Source organism: Schistocerca gregaria, chromosome 7 (genome assembly GCF_023897955.1).
Source record: "Schistocerca gregaria isolate iqSchGreg1 chromosome 7, iqSchGreg1.2, whole genome shotgun sequence".
NCBI lineage: Eukaryota > Metazoa > Arthropoda > Insecta > Orthoptera > Acrididae > Schistocerca > Schistocerca gregaria.
Window position 1 is genome coordinate 439,548,274 of NC_064926.1, and position 21,575 is coordinate 439,569,848.

Below are 21,575 nucleotides of genomic sequence, written 5' to 3' on the forward strand. Positions count from 1 at the left end.
AGAGCATCAGCCGAAACAGTGTTTTCGAGCACGTGAGCAAATATTGATATTTAATGATTTTTAATCTTTAATTACGTAAGAATAATACATATTTTGTGAGACTATTGACCGTCAATGCTCTTTAAATGTTATAATCAGTCAGAATAACAAAAATTCGAACCATATTTTTCAGATAGGTAAGTAGCCTATTGCCTCTGCGCTAGTGTTGGATAGCGCTATTTTTCCATGCACGACATACTTGGTCCTTGAGAAAAGTATTCTGACAGTGGAAGCTTGCGATCGGCTCTTAGCACATTGGCTGCTGACAAACGCCCCGCTCCTTTTCCCGTAGCGACCAGCTTGCAACTTGTAACAGAAATGATAGAGTAACACGTTAATGCGTTGCAGAAGTGACACGCTACCGTGACGAAGTACAACCTCTTCGCAGAATATTATAAATAATATTAACAGTCACTAAGCATAACACCGCACATGGATCTACACTGTATTCGCAGCGGCTGCTTATTGTTACGGCAGACAATATTGTTATGTGGCTAATGTTGGCAACAACCATAAACATTGCAGAGCGGCATGAAGTCACAGAGGGACCAAGAAAAAGTGCGCGACAACGATTTTAACCACGGTGGCACGCAAACAGTTAAAAAACTTATCCGTATCGGAAATGCTGCCATCCTTGGCCCGAAAGGATGATCATGCTCCTTTGGACATCAGATAAATCATGGCATTCTTTTGGATAAGCTGGATCATTATGGTTTGAGGGGGGCAGTGCACAAATGGTTTAATTCATACTTAACTGCAAGAAAGCAGAAAGTTGAAATAAGTGGTTCATGTAATGTTAAAACAACAGCTGATTCCTCAAACTGGGGGGCTATCAAGTACGAGGTCCCACAGGGTTCGGTCTTAGGTCCTTTACTGTTCTTGATACACATTAACGACTTCCCATTCCACATTGATGAAGATGCAAAGTTAGTTCTTTCTGCCGATGATACAAGTATAGTAAAAACATCCAAACACCAAGAACTAAGTGATGTAATTGTAAATGATGTTTTTCACAAAATTATTAAGTGGTTCTCAGCAAACGGACTCTCTTTAAATTATGATAAAACACAGTACATACAGTTCCGTACAGTAAATGGCACAATTCCAGTAATAAATATAGTCTTTGAACAGAAGTCTGTAGCTAAGGTAGAATTTTCAAAATTTTTAGGTGTGTCCATTGGTGAGAGGTTAAACTGGAAGCAGCACATTGATGGTCTGCTGAAGCGTCTGAGTTCGGCTACATATGCTATTAGGGTTATTGCAAATTTTGGTGATAAGAATCTCAGTAAATTAGCTTACTATGCCTACTTTCATTCACTGCTTTCGTATGGTATCATATTCTGGGGTAATTCATCGTTGAGTAGAAAAGTATTCATTGCTCAAAAACGTGTAATCAGAAGAATTGCTGGAGTCCACCCACGGTCATCCTGAAGACATCTATTTAAGGATCTAGGGATCCTCACAGTAACCTCACAGTATATATATTCACTTATGACATTTGTTGTTAATAATCCATCCCAGTTCAAGAGTAATAGCAGTGTGCATAGCTATAACACCAGGAGAAAGGATGATCTTCACTATGCAGGGTTAAATCTGACTTTGGCACAGAAGGGGGTAAATTATGCTGCCACAAAAGTCTTTGGTCACCTACCAAACAGCATCAAAAGCCTGACACATAGTCAACCAACAATTAAAAATAAATTAAAAGAATTTCTAGATGACAACTCCTTCTACTCATTGGCTGAATTTTTAGATATAAATTAAGAGAGGGAAAAAAAACTAACTTAAGCATTAGTGTCATACAGTATTTTGTGTAATGTAATATCTTGTACAGACATCTTTCTTTAACTGGAAACGTTCCACATCATTACAAAGTGTCGTATTCATGATCTATGGAACAAGTGTTAATCTAATCTAATCTCTAATCTCAGTTTCCGCTTTATGGCAACGACTGTACTGTTTTCCGCGTCCCTTCGACAGTTTTTACATACCCTCCACTGCTATTGCTTCCAGCTGCGACCTGTGAGTGCTTATTGTACCTTGGCACCGAACGTAGGCCAACTGTAACTGGACCGTGTACTTCCATAAACACGTAAACATTTCGTGAAATGACCACGCCGGTAGGGTTACAATGTGACAGTGCGAATACCACTCCTCTGCCCCCCCCCCCCTCCCCAATTTTTTCCTTCAGTCTTCCTTTGTCGTGACAGAACAGACAGCTGTAGTTAATTAACTTCTTATACCTGGGATCCACAGTCATGTAGAACCTTATAAAAGACATATTTACGCCAGTGACTGTAGCACTTTCTTTATTTCACGATTGCAATTTCGGCCTTAGGCCATCATCAAGTGAAGATGTTATGGCTATTAGGCCATGACAGCTCATTTTAGGTTGACATGGCCTAATTAGAACTACTGACGGCCTTGGGAGAGCCAGTCATGACAAAACTCTACCAGCTGGTGAGCAAGATGTATGAGACAGGCGAAATACCCTCAGACTTCAAGAAGAATATAATAATTCCAATCCCAAAGAAAGCAGGTGCTGACAGATGTGAAAATTACCGAACTATCAGTTTAATAAGTCACAGCTGCAAAATACTAATGCGAATTCTTTACAGACGAATGGAAAAACTGGTAGATGCGGACCTCGGGGAGGATCAGTTTGGATTCCGTAGAAATGTTGGAACACGTGAGGCAATACTGACCTTACGACTTATCTTAGAAGAAAGATTAAGAAAAGGCAAACCTACGTTTCTAGCATTTGTACACTTAGAGAAAGCTTTTGACAATGTTGACTGGAATACTCTTTTTCAAATTCTAAAGGTGGCAGGGGTAAAATACAGGGAGCGAAAGGCTATTTACAATCTGTACAGAAACCAGATGGCAGTCATAAGAGTCGAGGAGCATGAAAGGGAAGCAGTGGTTGGGAAAGGAGTGAGACAGGGTTGTAGCCTCTCCCCGATGTTATTCAATCTGTATATTGAGCAAACAGTAAAGGAAACAAAAGAAAAATTTGGAGTAGGTATTAAAATTCATGGAGAAGAAGTAAAAACTTTGAGGTTCGCCGATGACATTGTAATTCTGTCAGAGACGGCAAAGGACTTGGAAGAGCAGTTGAACGGAATGGACAGTGTCTTGAAAGGAGGATATAAGATGAACATCAACGAAAGCAAAACGAGGATAATGGAATGTAGTCAAATTAAATCGGGTGATGCTGAGGGAATTAGATTAGGAAATGTGACACTTAAAGTAGTAAAAGAGGTTGCTATTTAGGAAGTAAAATAACTGATGATGGTCGAAGTAGAGAGGATATAAAATGTAGACTGGCAATGGCAAGGAAAGCGTTTCTGAAGAAGAGAAATTTGTTAACATCGAATATAGGTTTATGTATCAGGAAGTCGTTTCTGAAAGTATTTGTTTAGAGTGTAGCCATGTATGGAAGTGAAACATGGACGATAACTAGTTTGGACAAGAAGAGAATAGAAGCTTTCGAAATGTGGTGCTACAGAAGAATACTGAAGATAAGGTGGATAGATCACGTAACTAATGAGGCGGTATTGAATAGGATTGGGGAGAAGAGAAGTTTGTGGTACAACTTGACTAGAAGAAGGGATCGGTTGGTAGGACATGTTTTGAGGCATCAAGGGATCACAAATTTAGCATTGGAGGGCAGTGTGGAGGGTAAAAATCGTAGAGGGAGACCGAGAGATGAGTACACTAAGCAGATTCAGAAGGATGTAGGTTGCAGTAGGTACTGGGAGATGAAGAAGCTTGCACAGGATAGAGTAGCATGGAGAGCTGCATCAAACCAGTCTCAGGACTGAGGATAACAACAACAACAACATGGCCTAATAGCCATAAGACCTTCACTTGATAATGGCCTAAGGCCGAAATTGCAATCGTGAAATAAAGAAAGTGTTACAGTCTTGGGTGTAAATATTATGTCTTTTATAAAGACAGCTGTAACTTAGCATGGAACGTCCCGTTTTCATTTTACTTACAGAAAGCTCCTCCAGTATTCTTGTTCGCGCCGCCTCTAAGAAGCATCGGAAGTGATTTTATGAAAAGCATAATATATTGAGTTGTTTTTGCATGTTTTTGATTATTAGTGTTTTAATATGTTACATATTTGTTAAGAGTGAGCCGTCCAAAGCCAAAGAAGACGACACTGTGAACTAAGGCAGCCACGAGCTGTAATGGAAGTACAGGTCGAGACATACGGTGGGAAACTGAGAAATCATCTGAGCCAGCACCTCGCATAGAATAATCCATACGCCGACGTAGGAAATACCGCACACTAATTATTAAATGTACTGATAAACGATCATGCAACAATGCTGTCGATTGCTGTCAAATTAAACGAGTTGAGACAAGCTTCGAGTGTCGTCCTGATAGCAGGTGCTTATTGATAGGACCCACATACTTTCGAATTGCGGTAAAGTATAGGCGAACAGCTGTGCTCGTTCTACCCTCCGCGTTGTGTGGGTAGATATTGAGCACTTGCGTTTGTAATTTATACGGTTGGAAATATCGGGAAGAGTTAGGCAGATCGCGCCTAAAGTACCGTGGGACCCTTTGTTTTGCTTGCTGGGCAAAAAGTGGAGACTTCGACTACAGATTTTTTATAGTTCCTTTCAAGTGAAAGGAAGAGGCATAGACAGTACCAGATTTTATACAGTCAGTATCCTACACCACGAGTATACTCAACTGGGTGCGAATTTTATGATCTGTATAATACGAAATTCGAGTGCTACGTATTGGAACAGCGAAATCTAAAAGTCCTTTTAATTAAAATGTGTGTGCAGCAGTATGCATCAAAAGTTATTCTGGTCGATAAAATTGAGATATAAAAGAAAAATCATTAAAGAAAACACTATTGTCATTAGGATCACTTATGCGAATTACAAATGAGAAAAAAGATTTGAACAAAAAAAACAAAAGTAATTAGTTTGAACATTCTTCATTGTAAAAAAGCCAAATTAGATTATTCATTTCAGTTCATTTGTCATAAATACTGAGACACAACACCTCGCAGTTCATTCTATTTCAGAGTAAAAATTGTCTCCAAAATAATATATCTAGAAGCGCATTCTAAGTTATTCTCAGGTTGAGCGTTTTTCAGTAATTCTTTTTCTATTAGCCAGATGCATTCGATTTAGGCTTAGTCGGTTTAAATTACAAAATTAATTTTCAGCGACAGTAACAACTTTCATCGCTGGTTTCTTAAATTAAAAAAAAAAAAGAAAAAAACTAGGAAGAAACGAGTAGCGATATTGGTGCAGGCAAGAATATCTTCCGCTTCTCGTTATGTTTCAGTGGTTTGCTATATTCTGTTCCCATCACAGTAACAGAACTGTAGCGTAGTAGGCAATTATAACACTGGGAGGAGTTATTCTTATTTCGATCTTGGTCACGTTGCGGAGACTTTTAAAGAGGTGTGGGACCCAGCAAACTTCAGGTCTGGACTGTCAAGTGGCAAAGGCCAAAAATTTGAACGAGGAGTGAAGGCTGTCGTAACGGACTGATCCGTAGCGTCACCGCTGTCTATGTTCGCACCACATACAAAGCATCTTCTGTTATGGAAACTGCAATTGCAAGGCAAATTCACAAAAGCTTTCTTAAGTAAGGGACAAATCTCCAGTGAGTATTTTGGCACATATTATACAGATTTAGCGCTATAAACAACGAAAACTGGAAGGGGGCCAATATAAATCTTACCTTAACCAGAGAAAATCAACCTATCGTAGAGACTTTCCATGAATCGTATTATATGCACACCACACGTAAAGAGAACAATCTAACATAAATCCTTCCATGGTTTTCCTTTCTGCCCGCTGCTGCTGCTAGTATTCAACAGATGCAAAATTTGATGGCTGGTTGCAGTATTTGCTGCTGCGGTTTTCTCTTACCATAATGCATAAAACAAATACGATAGAAATTTACGCCTTAATTTTTCTTCTTCCTTTACAACTACGAATGCATTTCTCAATTTTGTCCGCTCTACAAGACTGTTACAGGACAAGAGAGATTCACCTTCATTTCCTTTTTTTTTTTATCATCCTTCATGAGTGAGAAGTGAAAATGACTCGGCAGTAGAGATGTTCAAGACGGCGCAAAAGTCGCTACACAATTCTGGAATATATATATCTAGGTTGGTACTACTACATACATCGATATGGTTAGTAGGAAACAAGCGTTGATACGTTGTGTTAAGAAATGAACCGTAACCATAGTAACATGGTCTTAACAATACAGAAAACAATTTACAGAAAATATTGACGAAACAAAGATTTTTGGCTGTGAAGACCGCCTACCAAAGCTATGTAAGTGCTGTACTGACAAGAGAGAACTTTTCGAGTCAAAATCACCAACATGCAAGGCTGTTTACAATTTAAATCATAAATTTGAACCTGAAGGTTCTGCTTTTGCTGCACCTCGCAGTCAGTGGCCTAGGTGAGCACAAATTGCTGATATTGAACGCTATATCTGCTGTTATGATTAGTCCAAAGACGCCCACAAGGTGATTAAAGGCAGAGTTACCAGAAATACACTCCTGGAAATGGAAAAAAGAACACATTGACACCGGTGTGTCAGACCCACCATACTTGCTCCGGACACTGCGAGAGGGCTGTACAACCAATGATCACACGCACGGCACAGCGGACACACCAGGAACCGCGGTGTTGGCCGTCGAATGGCGCTAGCTGCACAGCATTTGTGCACCGCCGCCGTCAGTGTCAGCCAGTTTGCCGTGGCATACGGAGCTCCATCGCAGTCTTTAACACTGGTAGCACGCCGCGACAGCGTGGACGTGAACCGTATGTGCAGTTGACGGACTTTGAGCGAGGGCGTATAGTGGGCATGCGGGAGGCCGGGTGGACGTACCGCCGAATTGCTCAACACGTGGGGCGTGAGGTCTCCACAGTACATCGATGTTGTCGCCAGTGGTCGGCGGAAGGTGCACGTGCCCGTCGACCTGGGACCGGACCGCAGCGACGCACGGATGCACGCCAAGACCGTAGGATCCTACGCAGTGCCGTAGGGGACCGCACCGCCACTTCCCAGCAAATTAGGGACACTGTTGCTCCTGGGGTATCGGCGAGGACCATTCGCAACCGTCTCCATGAAGCTGGGCTACGGTCCCGCACACCGTTAGGCCGTCTTCCGCTCACGCCCCAACATCGTGCAGCCCACCTCCAGTGGTGTCGCGACAGGCGTGAATGGAGGGACGAATGGAGACGTGTCGTCTTCAGCGATGAGAGTCGCTTCTGCCTTGGTGCCAATGATGGTCGTATGCGTGTTTGGCGCCGTGCAGGTGAGCGCCACAATCAGGACGGCATACGACCGAGGCACACAGGGCCAACACCCGGCATCATGGTGTGGGGAGCGATCTCCTACACTGGCCGTACACCTCTGGTGATCGTCGAGGGGACACTGAATAGTGCATGGTACATCCAAACCGTCATCGAACCCATCGTTCTACCATTCCTAGACCGGCAAGGGAACTTGCTGTTCCAACAGGACAATGCACGTCCGCATGTATCCCGTGCCACCCAACGTGCTCTAGAAGGTGTAAGTCAACTACCCTGGCCAGCAAGATCTCCGGATCTGTCCCCCATTGAGCATGTTTGGGACTGGATGAAGCGTCGTCTCACGCGGTCTGCACGTCCAGCACGAACGCTGGTCCCACTGAGGCGCCAGGTGGAAATGGCATGGCAAGCCGTTCCACAGGACTACATCCAGCATCTCTACGATCGTCTCCATGGGAGAATAGCAGCCTGCATTGCTGCGAAAGGTGGATATACACTGTACTAGTGCCGACATTGTGCATGCTCTGTTGCCTGTGTCTATGTGCCTGTGGTTCTGTCAGTGTGATCATGTGATGTATCTGACCCCAGGAATGTGTCAATAAAGTTTCCCCTTCCTGGGGCAATGAATTCACGGTGTTCTTATTTCAATTTCCAGGAGTGTATTACGAAATATGAAGTCGGTTATTCCAAAGGATATTACATCAGCAGAACTTCAGAATATACATTCACGCCGGCCGCTGTGGCCGAGCGGTTCTAGGCGCTTCATTCCGGAACCTCCTGACTGCTACGGTCGCAGGTTCGAATCCTGCCTCGGGCATTGATCTGTGTGATGTCTTTAGGTTAGTCAGGTTTACGTAGTGCTAAGTTCTAGGGGACTGATGACCTCAGATGTTGAGTCCCATAGTGCTCAGAGCCATTTGAACCATTTTTTATACATTCACTGCCTGATACATGGGTTGCTTGGAGACGATACGGACAGACGCTTATAATTTTGTGAAATTATGTTCGAACATTATCGAGTTGAATAGAAATACTTTCTTATCATTTTGTGGTCTAATTGAGGCCCCCGCTGAATTGTCGGGGCATGTAAACTAATATAACTGTATTTATAGGTACACGGAAAACCGTCACGTTGTTTTGGAGCAACCGCTACATTAACCCTGTGGAAATGTGTCCTTTGGGTTCTTGTTAAAGATGAAGTCTATGGAAGGAAACCACGGACTCCCGAAGAGCTGACTGATTACATTGAGGACGCCTTCCAAAATCTGGACAACAAACATTCAGCTGTGTACGCTTGTCTGCCAGAATTTTCCAGGATCACGTGAACGGTGTATTAATGAAGAAGAGACAGTTTGAAGACAAAAACATGTGACGTGTACTGCAGTTAGTTGGTAAGTCTACATTGCGTTCAAATTATTAAAAATTGACATAAGTCCTGATAAAAATTAAAAATGCAAATAATAAGATTAAAACTACATAGCATATTGTCAAATGGGAGACAGGACGGCCAGTCAGTGAATAATATAATAGCCGCGCGGGATTAACCGAGCGGTCTATGGCGCTGCAGTCATGGACTGTGCGGCTGGTACCGGTGGAGGTTCGAGTCCTCCCTCGGGCATGGGTGTGTGTGTTTGTCCTTAGGATAATTTAGGTTAAGTAGTGTGTAAGCTTAGGGACTTATGACCATAGCAGCTAAGTCCTATAAGATTAAAAAAAATAACATGACAGTTTAACTAAATGACAACGTTGTGATTCATATTTCACAACTCGCAAGTGCTTTTAATAGTCACTTTCTAAATGTAACAGCATAAGTGGGATAAATGGTTCAGCTGAAGTAGCAAGAGAATACATTAAACATGCCACTCCACAGAACCTTAAGAGACTAGAAATACCACCAACACCGTTCACTGAAATTAAGAGAATTATAAAAACTCTAACAAATAAATTTTCATATGGTGATGACGGAATTTCACACAGAATCATGAAAAATTGTTCTAACTTAATAAGATACGTCCTTAATGATACACTATGTGTTAAAAAGCATCCGGACACCCCCAAAAACATACGTTTTTCATATTAGGTACGGTGTGCTGCCACCTACTGCCAGGTACTACGTATCAGCTAACTCAGGGCCATTAGACATCGTGGGAGAGCATTATGTGGCACTCCGCGGAACTCACGGACTTCGAACGTGATCGGATGCTTGGGTGTCGCTTGTGTCTTACGTCTGTATGCGAGATTTTCACTCCTAAACATCCCTAGGTCCACTGTTTCCGATGTGATAATGAAGTGGAAACGTGAAGAGACACGTACAGCACAAAAGTGTTCAGGCCGACAGTTGAAGAGACTCGTAATGTGTAATAGGCAAACACCTATCCAGACCATCACACAGAAATGCCAAACTGCATCAGGACCCACCGTAAGTACTACGACAGTTAGGCGGGAGCTTAGAGAACTTGGATTTCAAGGGAGAGTGGCTGAACATAAGCCACACATCACGCCGGTAAATGCCAAACGATGCCTCGATTGGTGTAAGGAGCGTAATCATTGGACGATTGGACAGTGGAGAAACTTTGCGTGGAGTGACGAATCACGGTATATAAAGTGGCGGTCCGATGGCAGGGTGTGGGTATGGCGAATGCCCGGTGAAATCATCTGCCAGCTAGTGTAGTGCTAACAGTAAAATTCGGAGGCGGTGGTGTTATGGTGTAGTCGTGTTTTAATGGAGGGGGCTTGCACGCCTTGTTGTTTTGCGTGACACTATCACAGAACAGGCCTACATTCATGTTTTACGACCTACTTGCTTCCCGCTGTTGAAGAACAATACGGTGATGGCGATCGAGCTGCTGTTCATCATACGCGCCCTATGGTGGAGTAGTTACACGACAATAACATGCCTGTAATGGACTGGTCTGCACAGACCACTGACCTGAATCTTATAGAAAAAGTTTGGGATGTTTTGGAACGCCGACTTCGTGCCAGGCCTCACCGACCGACGTCGATACCTCTCCTCAGTGCAGCACTCCGTGAAGAATGAGCTGCCATTCCCCAAGAAACCTTCCAGCACCTGATCAAACGTATGCCTACGAGAGTGGAAGCTGTGGTCAAGGCTAAACGTGGGCCAACACGATACTGAATTCCGGAATTACGGATGAAGAGCGCCACGAACTTGTAAGTCACTTTGAGCCAGGTGTCCGGATGCTTTTAATGAGATCGTGTATATTAAAGCTTCATTGGCACAAGAAATTTTTCCAGACTGATAAAAATATACAATTGTTAAGCTTTCTTCCAAGGATGGTGACAAGAAAGACTTAAATAATTGTCGTTCAATTTAGTTACTGACATCTTTTTTCAAAATATTCAAAATGTAATTTATGGAAGGGCCGTGTCACATATAAGTAGAAAGCTATTTATACAGTCATCGTCCAAATATTACAAGACTTAAATAATAAAACATCGCCAGTATGTATTTTTTGTGATCTTTCCAAGGCATCTGATTGTGTAGATCACTATTCGGAAAACGGAAGTTTTAAGGAATTGATGGTTTTACATACAAATGATTTGAAACATACTTAGCAAACAGAATGCAAAAAATTATGCTGAATAATTCAGGCAATTTTGGAAAGGTAGAAAAAATTTATTGACTAGGGACAAATCATAAAGAGAGTCCCACATGGTTCAATTTTGAGTCCATTCCTTTTCTTGACACTTGCGAATGACCTTCCTCTTCATATTCATCAAGTAGAATAGGTACTTTTCGTAGACAATACTAGTGTTATAACAAATCCCATCATATTTGGTATGCCAATATATCTTCGATGAGAAACATGCCCTTCCCCATGAACCATGGACCTTGCCGTTGGTGGGGAGGCTTGCGTGCCTCAGCGATACAGATGGCCGCACCGTAGGTGCAACCACAAAGGAGGGGTATCTGTTGAGAGGGCAGACAAACTTGTGGTTCCTGAAGAGGGGCAGCAGCCTTTTCAGTAGTTGCAGGGGCAACAGTTTGGATGATTTACTGACCTGGCCTTGCAACATTAACCAAAACGGCCTTGCTGTGCTGGTACTGCGAACGGCTGAAAGCAAGGGGAAACTACGGCCGTAATTTTTCCCAAGGGCATGCAGCTTTACTGTATGGATAAATGATGATGGCGTTCTCTTGGGTAAAATATTCCGGAGGTAAAATAGTCCCCCATTCGGATCTCCTGGCGGGGACTACTCAAGAGGGCGTCGTTATCAGGAAAAAGAAAACTGGCGTTCTACGGATCGGAGCGTGGAATGTCAGATCCCTTAACCGGGCAGGTAGATTAGAAAATTTAGAAAGGGAAATGGGTTGGTTAAAGTTAGATATAGTGGGAATTAATGAAGTTCGGTGGCAGGAGGAACAAGACTTTTGGTCAGGTGAATACAGGGTTATAAACACAAAATGAAATAGGGGTAATGCAGGAGTAGGTTTAATAATGAATAAAAAAAATAGGAGTGCGGGTAAGTTACTACAAACAGCATAGTGATCGCATTATCGTGGCCAAGATAGAGACGAAGCCCACGCCTGCTACAGTAGTACAAGTTTATATCCGAACTAGCTCTGCAGATGATGACGAAATTGATGAAATGTATGATGAGATAAAAGAAATTATTCAGGTAGTGAATGGAGGCGAAAATTTAATAGTCATGGGTGACTGGAATTCGAGAGTAGGAAAAGGGAGAGAAGGAAACATAGTAGGTGAATATGGATTGGGGGGGAAGAAATGAAAGAGGAAGCCGTCTGGTAGAATTTTGCAGAGCGGAATATCAATTTCGATTCCGTAGAAATATTGGAACACGTGAGGCAATACTGACCTTACAACTTATCTTAGAAACTAGATTAACAAAAGGCAACCCTACGTTTCTAGCATTTGTAGACTTAGAGAAAGCTTTTGACATTGTTGACTGGAATACTCTCTTTCAAATTCTAAAGGTGGCAGGGATAAAATACAGGGAGCGAAAGGCTATCTACAATTTGTACAGAAACCAGATGGCAGTTATAAGAGTCGAGGGGCATGCAAGGGAAGTAGTGGTTGGGAATGGAGTGAGACAGGGTTGTAGCCTCTCCCCGATGTTATTCAATCTGTATATTGAGCAAACAGTAAAGGAAACAAAAGAAAAATTTGGAGTAGGTATTAAAATTCATGGAGAAGAAGTAAAAACTTTGAGGTTCGCCGATGACATTGTAATTCTGTCAGAGACGGCAAAGGACTTGGAAGAGCAGTTGAACGGAATGGACAGTGTCTTGAAAGGAGGATATAAGATGAACATCAACAAAAGCAAAACGAGGATAATGGAATGTAGTCAAATTAAATCGGGTGATGCTGAGGGAATTAGATTAGGAAATGAGACACTTAAAGTAGTAAAGGAGTTTTGCTATTTGGGGAGCAAAATAACTGATGATGGTCAAAGTAGAGAGGATATAAAATGTAGACTGGCAATGGCAAGGAAAGCGTTTCTGAAGAAAAGAAATTTGTTAACATCGAGAATAGATTTAAGTGTCAGGAAGTTGTTTCTGAAAGTATATGTATGGCGTGTAGCCATGTATGGAAGTGAAACATGGACGATAACTAGTTTGGACAAGAGATTAGTAGGTTTCGAAATTTGGTGCTACAAAAGAATGCTGAAGATGAGATGGGTAGATCACATAACTAATGACGAAGTATTGAATAGAATTGGGGAGAAGAGGAGGATGTGGCACAACTTGACAAAAAGAAGGGACCGGTTGGTAGGACATGTTATGAGGCATCAAGGGATCACAAATTTAGCATTGGAGGGCATCTTGGAGGGTACAAATCGTAGAGGGAGACCAAGAGATGAATACACTAAGCAGATTCAGAACGATGTGGGTTGCAGTAAGTACTGGGAAATGAAGAAGCTTGCACAGGATAGGCTAGCATGAAGAGCTGCATCAAACCAGTCTCATGACTGAAGACCACAACAACAACGAGAAACTTGCATTGTAATCGAACAGAGGTATAATTTTTTTCCAGTAATAATGCTTGAAATAAAGAATAAATTTAAATATATAAAGCTGGTGGCGAAAAAAATTCTATCCTTCTACTGTATGGACGAATTTCTGCTATAAACCTGGTACCCTGTAAAAGCCAATTAGCTTTTTAAGTGCAGTTGGGTATGTTTTCATAAATGTTAACACTAATCATGTGTACATATCCTGTAAACTGGCACGTTCTATATCCTTTCGGTAAAGTAATCGTCCAGATGATCTGTGGAACATGTAACCGGTTGACTAGGGTAAATAAGTATGTATGTAGTGACTCAAGCGAGTGCCTACTCGATTACAATAGATACGAAATGAAAAGCACAGAACTATTTTCAACACCCCGAGCTACGTGTGTGAGATGACAAAAAGAACGAGGGAAACTGAATCCGAAGTAGCCTCTGCCACACATTTTAAGGTGTATTGCGAGATGTAGAAGATGAAGTATGTCTCTTCACCCGTGCCAACGTTTGCACTGGAAGAGCTCGGCACGTGGTAAGGTATCTCTGTCGACGGCTCTCCACCTGTGGGTGGCGGATAAACATGTTTGTTTTTGCCGTAACCGGAGCGGGCGGCGGCCACGAGGAGTGCGTCGCGGGCGTGCGTCGGGTCCCCTGGCCAGCGGCCAACGCTGGAGCAGCTCCGAGCCGAGCCGAGTCGAGCCGAAGCGAGCCGAGCGGCGCCGCGTGGTGCGCGGGTATTCTGGGCCGCGACGCCCAGCCGAAGGACGCCCCGCTGCCTTGCGGCGCAGCGCCAGCCCGCCAACGCTGTGTCTGTCCCGACAGCGTGAAGCTTCCTCTCTGTTTCCGACGTGTTCGCTCCCCGCGAGGCACGAAGGGACGGTTCTCAGCCTGACATGGATCTACATCACAAGCCACCTTACTGTGCCTTACAGAGGGTACTCAGGTACCTCTACTTGTTCCCCATCCTTTCTTGTTCCGTTCGCGAGTGGATGGGAACGACTGTCCGTAAGCTACTGTGGGATCACTAATTCCTCTGATTTTCACGTCGTGGTTATTTCGTGTCCCTGCGCTGTAATTATTGTATGATACCGAGGCTTGGTAGATATGCTAATGCGTTAATGCGGAACCGATTTGCGCTGAAAAAAAATATAGGTCAAGTTTCGGCCACGTGTAATGCTAGTGCTCGTGCAGCGCCACGAGAATTGTCCATCCGATGACCAACAGTACAGATGAAATGATAATTAAATCAAGACTCTACGCTGCCGACAGGCGTTGATATACAACAACGGGGACAGTTGAAAATGTGTGCCCGAACTGGGAATCGAAACCTGGATCTCCTGCTTACAAGGCAAACACTCTGTCCGTCTGAGCCGCCGAGGACACAGAGGATAGTGCGACTGCAGGGATTTATCCCTTGCACACTCCTCGTGAGATTCACATTCCCAGCTTAACGTCCACACACCACATTCGTAGTGTCCCTGCCCATTACATTCATTACTCGCGGCAGACAATCTTAGCGAGTCCCGTAAGATGGCTCAAATTGCTCTGAGCACTATGGGACTTAACATCCGTGGTCATCAGTCCCCTAGAACTTAGAACTACTTAAACCTAACTAACCTAAGGACATCACACACAGCCATGCCCGAGGCAGGATTCGAAACTGCGACCGTAGCGGTCACGCGGTTCCGGACTGAAGCGCCTAGAACCGCACGGCCACACTGGCCGGCAGCCCCGTAAGAGTTCGGGCAATGTGTCTGTATCCGCACAGAATAAGAAGGTTAATGGCCGGTTAGCCTTAACTATATGAAGGTGGCATCTGTTCTTTCGGACATGTTCGAAAGAATAGATACCATCATACAAACAGTACAGATAGTTTTCTGATCTGTTTAATACAGGTACCCATACAAGATCCAGACTGTGCAGCAGCTGAACCCCATGATCCGCAGCAACGTATTTAATTTGCTTTTCTTTTTCTGGCACTGATAGAAGTTGATAACATGTAGCTTCATGGAGTGACGAGCTACATTTTACACTGCATGATGTAGTGAAAACACAGAACTGCCGAATTTGGAGGTACTGATAAACAGCGTGTTGTGCACGAAGAGTCATTGCACTCGCCGTATGTGACTGTGTGGTATGGATTCACAAGTTTCTTTAATCTCGGTTCTTTCTTCTTTGAAAAGAATACACCCAGAGGACCTGCCAGGTGTATTGTGACGTCTGCACATAATCGACACCTCCTTGTGCAGCATATGATTCCTGCGCGACTGTGTGGAAACTACTGTTCACTTGGACGGAAATCGGTAGATGTTATGAACATGAGCAGACGAACAAATTATTAAAGTTTCATAAAAATTGGATGACATATTCAAGAGAAAGAGCTTCATAAATTGAGCAAGTCAATAACATCTCTGGCCTTTATGCAAGCAGTTACTCGGCTTGGCAATGATTGAGTTATTGGATGTCCTCTTAAGGAATATCACACTAAATTTTGCCCAGTTGGCACAATAAACCGTCAAAATCCAAGCTGGTTGGGGGACCCTGCTCATATGTTCCAAACGTTCTCAATTGGAGAGAGATACGGCGACCTTGCTGGCCAAGGTTGGTTTCGGCAATCATGAATACAATCAGTAGAAACTCTCACCGCGTGTGTGCGAGCATTACCTTGTTGAAATTTAGGTCCAGGATGGCTTGTCTTGAAGGGCCACAAGACGGGCTTAGAATATCGTCGACATGTCACTGTGCTGTAAGGATGCCGCGGATGACAACCAAAGGAGTCCTGCTATGAAATAAAATGGCATCCCAGACCATCACTCCAGGTTGTCGGAGCGTATGGCGGGCGACAGACGTGTCGGTATCGCGCCGCTGTCTGTGGCGTCTCCAGACAAGTCTTCGGCCTGGAATCTCACTAACTGAAGTAGAGCTGTCTTCAGTGATGAGTTCTGCTTAGAACTGAGCTCTGATGACCAGCTATTGAAGATCATTGATTTAGTTGTAGAACTGTAAATATGAATGAATAACTAATGGCCGACCACGGTGGCCGAGCGGTTCTAGGCGCTTCAGTCCGGAACCGCGCGACTGCTACAGTCGCAGGTTCGAATCCTGCCTCGGGCATGTATGCGTGTGATGTCCTTAGGTTAGTTAGCTTTAAGTAGTTCTATGTTCTAGGGGAGTTGATGACCTCAGATGTTACGTCCCATTTGAACCTTTTTTTTAATAACTAATGAAAAATACTCTCAAACAGTCCGCAGATAAAATGGCACTGATAATGAGAGATTCTTTGGATACGACATAGGAAAAAGATTTACATTTAGGAACGTGACAATTGACAGAAGTTTTCCAAATGGCTCTGAGCACTATGGGACTTAACATCTGAGGTCACCAGTCCCCTAGAACTTAGAACTAATTAAACCTAATTGACCTAAGGACATCACACACATCCATGCCCGAAGCAGGATTCGAACCTGCGGCCGTAGCAGTCGCGCGGTTCTGGACTACAGCGCCTAGAACCGCTTGACCACCGCGGCCGGCACAGAAGTTTTCGATTTTGTTTATAATTAACAAGAACTTCAGTTCAGCTACACAGTAGCCTCTCGTGAGAAAATCGAACAAATAAAATAACAGGACTCATTACAGTTGTTAATGGTAGCTCCGGTGACCGGTAAGAGGGAGCAACTCGCAAGATGTAATGGTAAGGGAAGCATATGGCGCATGAGCTCACTGCAGATTCTCAGCGTGAGCGTAGGCACTGGCTTTAGCGGATTTGTTGGATCTTCTAAGTGTTCTGCCAATAAAACGCAGCCTCTAGGTTCGTCTTCCGCACAACGTTACCTTTCCTATGGTTCCAGTTTATGATGTTCGTAATTTTAGTTCCTAGGTATTTAGTTGAATCGACAATCTGTAAATTTGTATGATTTATCGAGTAAAAGAAATTTAACGTAAATTTTTGTTCGTGTAGAGGGCTTACACTTTTTATCGTTTAGGATCAATTGGCAGTTTTCGCACCACATGAAATCATTGTGCATTCACGTTTTGATCTTTTGATGACTTTATCAGACGATGAAGGACATCATCTGCAAAGAATTTAAGAGGCCTGCTGAGTCGTTTATACAGTATGTTTCATTGTTATAGGTGCAAACGAAAGGCGAGAGTAGAGGACAATAAAAGAAACAAATAATTCTAATAAACATACTTCCGGAAACCGATAGTTTCCTCAGAAGGGCGTATTACGATTGAGTACATGAACACTTTATAACAGAGTCACCGAAGGTCCAGACTTCAGATAAAAACACGTTACAACAAGTGTCCGACATGGTCAGCGTTAGCGTGAAGGCAGGTTCTAGCACTTTTCCTCATCGATGCCCGACCACGTTCAAAGATCCCAGGCGTATTCTGAATGTATTGACAAGCATCGACAATGCATTCCCGGTGATATGGACTATCAACAGCGCTGGAATCACCGAAGCTCTTAAATATCTTTACCCAAAAAAATGCATGCGTTCACATCGGGTATACGCGGGAGTGGGGAAGGGGGGAGGGGGGAGGGGGAGGGGAGGCCATGATATTGACGAGTCACCACCGATACATTTATTGCACCTAAAGCAGTAAATAAGCTTGTGTAGATGAAGAACAATGAAGGCCTGTAACACTTCCTTGTTGAACCCAGGATATCACTTCGGTTTCACTAGATGACTCTCCACTTACCACGAACTGCGATCTTTCGGACTGAGAACTACACGTCTATTCACACAACAGGCGATACGTTATAGACAGGCAACTTGATTAGAGGCCGCTTGAGAGGACCGGTGTTAAAAGGCTCCTGGAAATCTTGAAAGATGAAATCGACTTGAGATCCCTTGACGATAGCACTCACTGCTTCGTGTGAATAAAGAGCCACTTTTGTTTCACAAGAAGGTTATTTCCTGATTCCGTACTGGTTGTATGTCAATAGACAGCTTTCTCTCGTGTACTTAATAATGTTGGAACATTACTGTGCTGTAATATTTGGGACTGAGAAACGTTTAGGAACAAGGTGTTTAGCAACTAGGTGTTTAAGTGGTCACGAGACACGGAGCTCATGGGGTCAGCGGCTTGCGGGTCAGCCTGCTTGGCTTCTGGTCGCTGAATGAATGAAATATCAGACTGTCTTGGCCGGCTTGTTAAAGCTCTCGGCCGCTACAGACGGAGCAGGACTTTCATCAAGAAAACTCGTAGAAACTCCGAGGAATTACCTTTCCTTATGTGCTGCCATTTCACGCTGTGAGTAAAAAATCGAAGGCAGTAGCTCTAGAGATGTATGTATAGACATCACTACTCATCTCACGTTGTGATGGATTATTTATGTCGAATTTCATTACTGAGTATATAGTATTTTGACGCTGAAGTTAAAATGCTTAACTCAGTGACGAGGTACCTATGGTATGACCGAAGGTGAACGCATTATTCTCACTGCTTGCTTTTGTGAACTCAGTACTTTCTACCTAAGTGAAAAGTTACTTTAGAAAATTATTCAGTTTGCCATTACTGAATGAAAATATATTTTTAAAAAAACATGTGAGCACAGTGATTCGTTTGTTTTCAAGACTAGAAATTATGCGAGATCAGCTTCCCCCACGAAATCCAAATTGTGATGTGCTGAGCAAATTGTTCCTACTTAAATGTGAAACTACTCTTGACTACCTTACTTTTTCGGATATAATGCGGAAAGACATCAGTAAGGAAATTAGGCGACAACTAACAAAATCTTCTCGGATGATCCACCGATTAGTAGCGTCGTCTTGTCGCAACGTTTCAGTGAGTTTGTATCGATCAACTTTGCCTGAAGATGTGCCCTCACAAACCCTGCTGCTAATAGGCGGAACCAAAAAGGCAGTTCAGCTTAACGTACACTTGTGACACCTCAACAGTACAGTGTGCCTAAATAGAAGTGGGAATGAATCCAAAACATTGATGCACAGTCAAGTGTTCTAGACCTATACCTTGTAACCTTTACTTTCCTTTGTGACAGAACTACGATGATAATTTCTTTTACCGCCAGGATTCGAACGGATACTTTGCAGGAGTAACCTTACTGACCTCAGAAACTTACCAAACTGATAACAGCACATTCGTAGGGGGAGTTTTATCGTAGTTCCGTTCTCTGTATAACAAGAGCTGTTGAAGACTTGAATGTGCACCACGATGAATGCTTCACCTCTCGTCGCATGCCCCCTTACTTCTAAACACGCAAACAGAAACAAAAGAGGAGAGTTCTTTTGAGAAACTATCGTATGACTCCTGAGCCGTCGAGAGCTGGACCGTGTGGAGACGCTCAAGAACTGCCGCTAAATATAGCGCTTTCCTGATTACGGCAGTCTGGAGTTTACTGTAACCGGTGGCAGCGGACTCCATATTTAGATGTCGCCGGTGTCCAGCGGTAGGTAAGGAGAGCCTTATAAACCTTCCTGTGACACGGAGGGCGTGGACTGTACGGAAACACGACTAAGAGGTGGCGCCGAGTCATTTCTGTAAAGAGAATCGTAACAGGATATTTGGTGTATTAAGAACTGAGAAGAGGTGGTGACCGCTAATGAACTTGTAACTAATATGCCAATGGGAATTAAGCACATTCCGAAGTCAACGAACTGCCGACGATACTACAGGCCAGCGCTTCAGATGGGGATGTAGAATCATTTTTCCATAATCCTAGGCAGAGGTCTTTATCATAATGTAAAGACGTTAGTGCAGAATGATTCCCATCGAACTTCTTTGGTTCATTTGCAAAATTTTCAAAATGAGCTCTATCTGACATACATATATATTTACATTTACATATTACTCCGCAATTCAGAATTAGGTGCTTGGCAAAGGGTTCATCGACCCATCTTCAAGCCATTTGTTGATCGAGCCATACCCTACCGTTCCGCTGTCGAACAGTGCGCGGGAGAAACGAACGCTGAAATCTTTCTGTAAAAACTCCGATTTCTCTTCTTTTATCATGATGACCATTTCTCCCTTTGTACATAGTCAGCAACAAAACATTTTCCCATTCGGAGGAGAAAGTTGGTGATTGAAATGTTATGAAGAGATCCTACCGAAAATGAGAAACGCCTTTGTTGTCATGATGTCGCCCAAAGTTGCGCTCTACCAAAACTACTGTTTGGTGACGCAGTAAATGGCAGCATTACTGGTACTATTTGTTGAGAAAGAAACATAAATGAACGCGTAAGAGAGGAACTGGGAACCGACGAACCGAGGACTTCTTTTCTTTTTCTTCTTCTTTTTTTTACATAATTCGTACCACACATCATTCAGTGTTAGCCCATTGTGTATTTTATATCCTTACAAAACATAAATTGCATTTTACGAGTAAAAACATTAGTTTATCACGTAACTTGTGCGGTTTTACGTAACCAAATCCATTACTTTTGATGCAAGTCCAGCTTACATGTACAATCAGTATATATAACTGTTATTATTTAGCACTCAATAGAAAATTCTTCATCGCGATCAAAGGCTAAAGTTTCCTGTTATTATTGAAAAAAGCGGAAGCTATTCCCGAATAACACAAACATGTTTCATGTAAGTTCGACGATGTATTAAAGAGATGTCTGATATATTTTTGTTTTACAGCTTCATATTTTACCTTATTGTTGAGAAAATTGCATTTTCTAACGCAATATAATAAATCTGTATCGTTTCCTTTATTTGCACTACAACATCTCTCTGTTTTATGTTACAAATACACAATTTTCGAATCAAACATGAATTAAACATTAACAATTTCAATTTTGTATAAACACTGTTTGTTTTTAAAATAACATGCAGGAAGATGACTACATGGACAGAAAAGTTTAGAGACTAAAGCGAAAAGCGTCCAATGAATTTCAAGGCAAAATTTTTCCAACCGGTATTACCAAAACACCTAAGAAATTTCGTTTGTGTACAGTCAATAAACGGATCTGAATAATGTATTCAGTCAGTCCTCAATGACAATGTTGGTACCGAAACGGAAGATGAAAGAGAGAAGTTTGTGATAGTGAATGCGATCTTCCGAAATAGTAGTACTATTCCTCCTTTCACACTGGACTCGCATTCGGGAGGACAACGGTTCAATCCCGTCTCCAGCCATCCTGATTTATGTTTTCCGTGATTTCCCTAAATCGTTTCAGGCAAACGCTGGGATGGTTCCTTTGAAAGGGCACGGCCGCTTTCCTTCCCAGTCCTTCCCTAACCCGAGCTTGCGCTCCGTCTCTAATG

General features: G+C 42.9%; 1 protein-coding gene across 1 annotated transcript in view; it reads right to left on the reverse strand.

Moving 5' to 3' along the window:
- The window catches only part of LOC126281353 (uncharacterized), a 258,227-nt gene that overhangs the window by 110,711 nt on the left and 125,941 nt on the right, over positions 1–21,575 (reverse strand). The window lies entirely within an intron of this gene.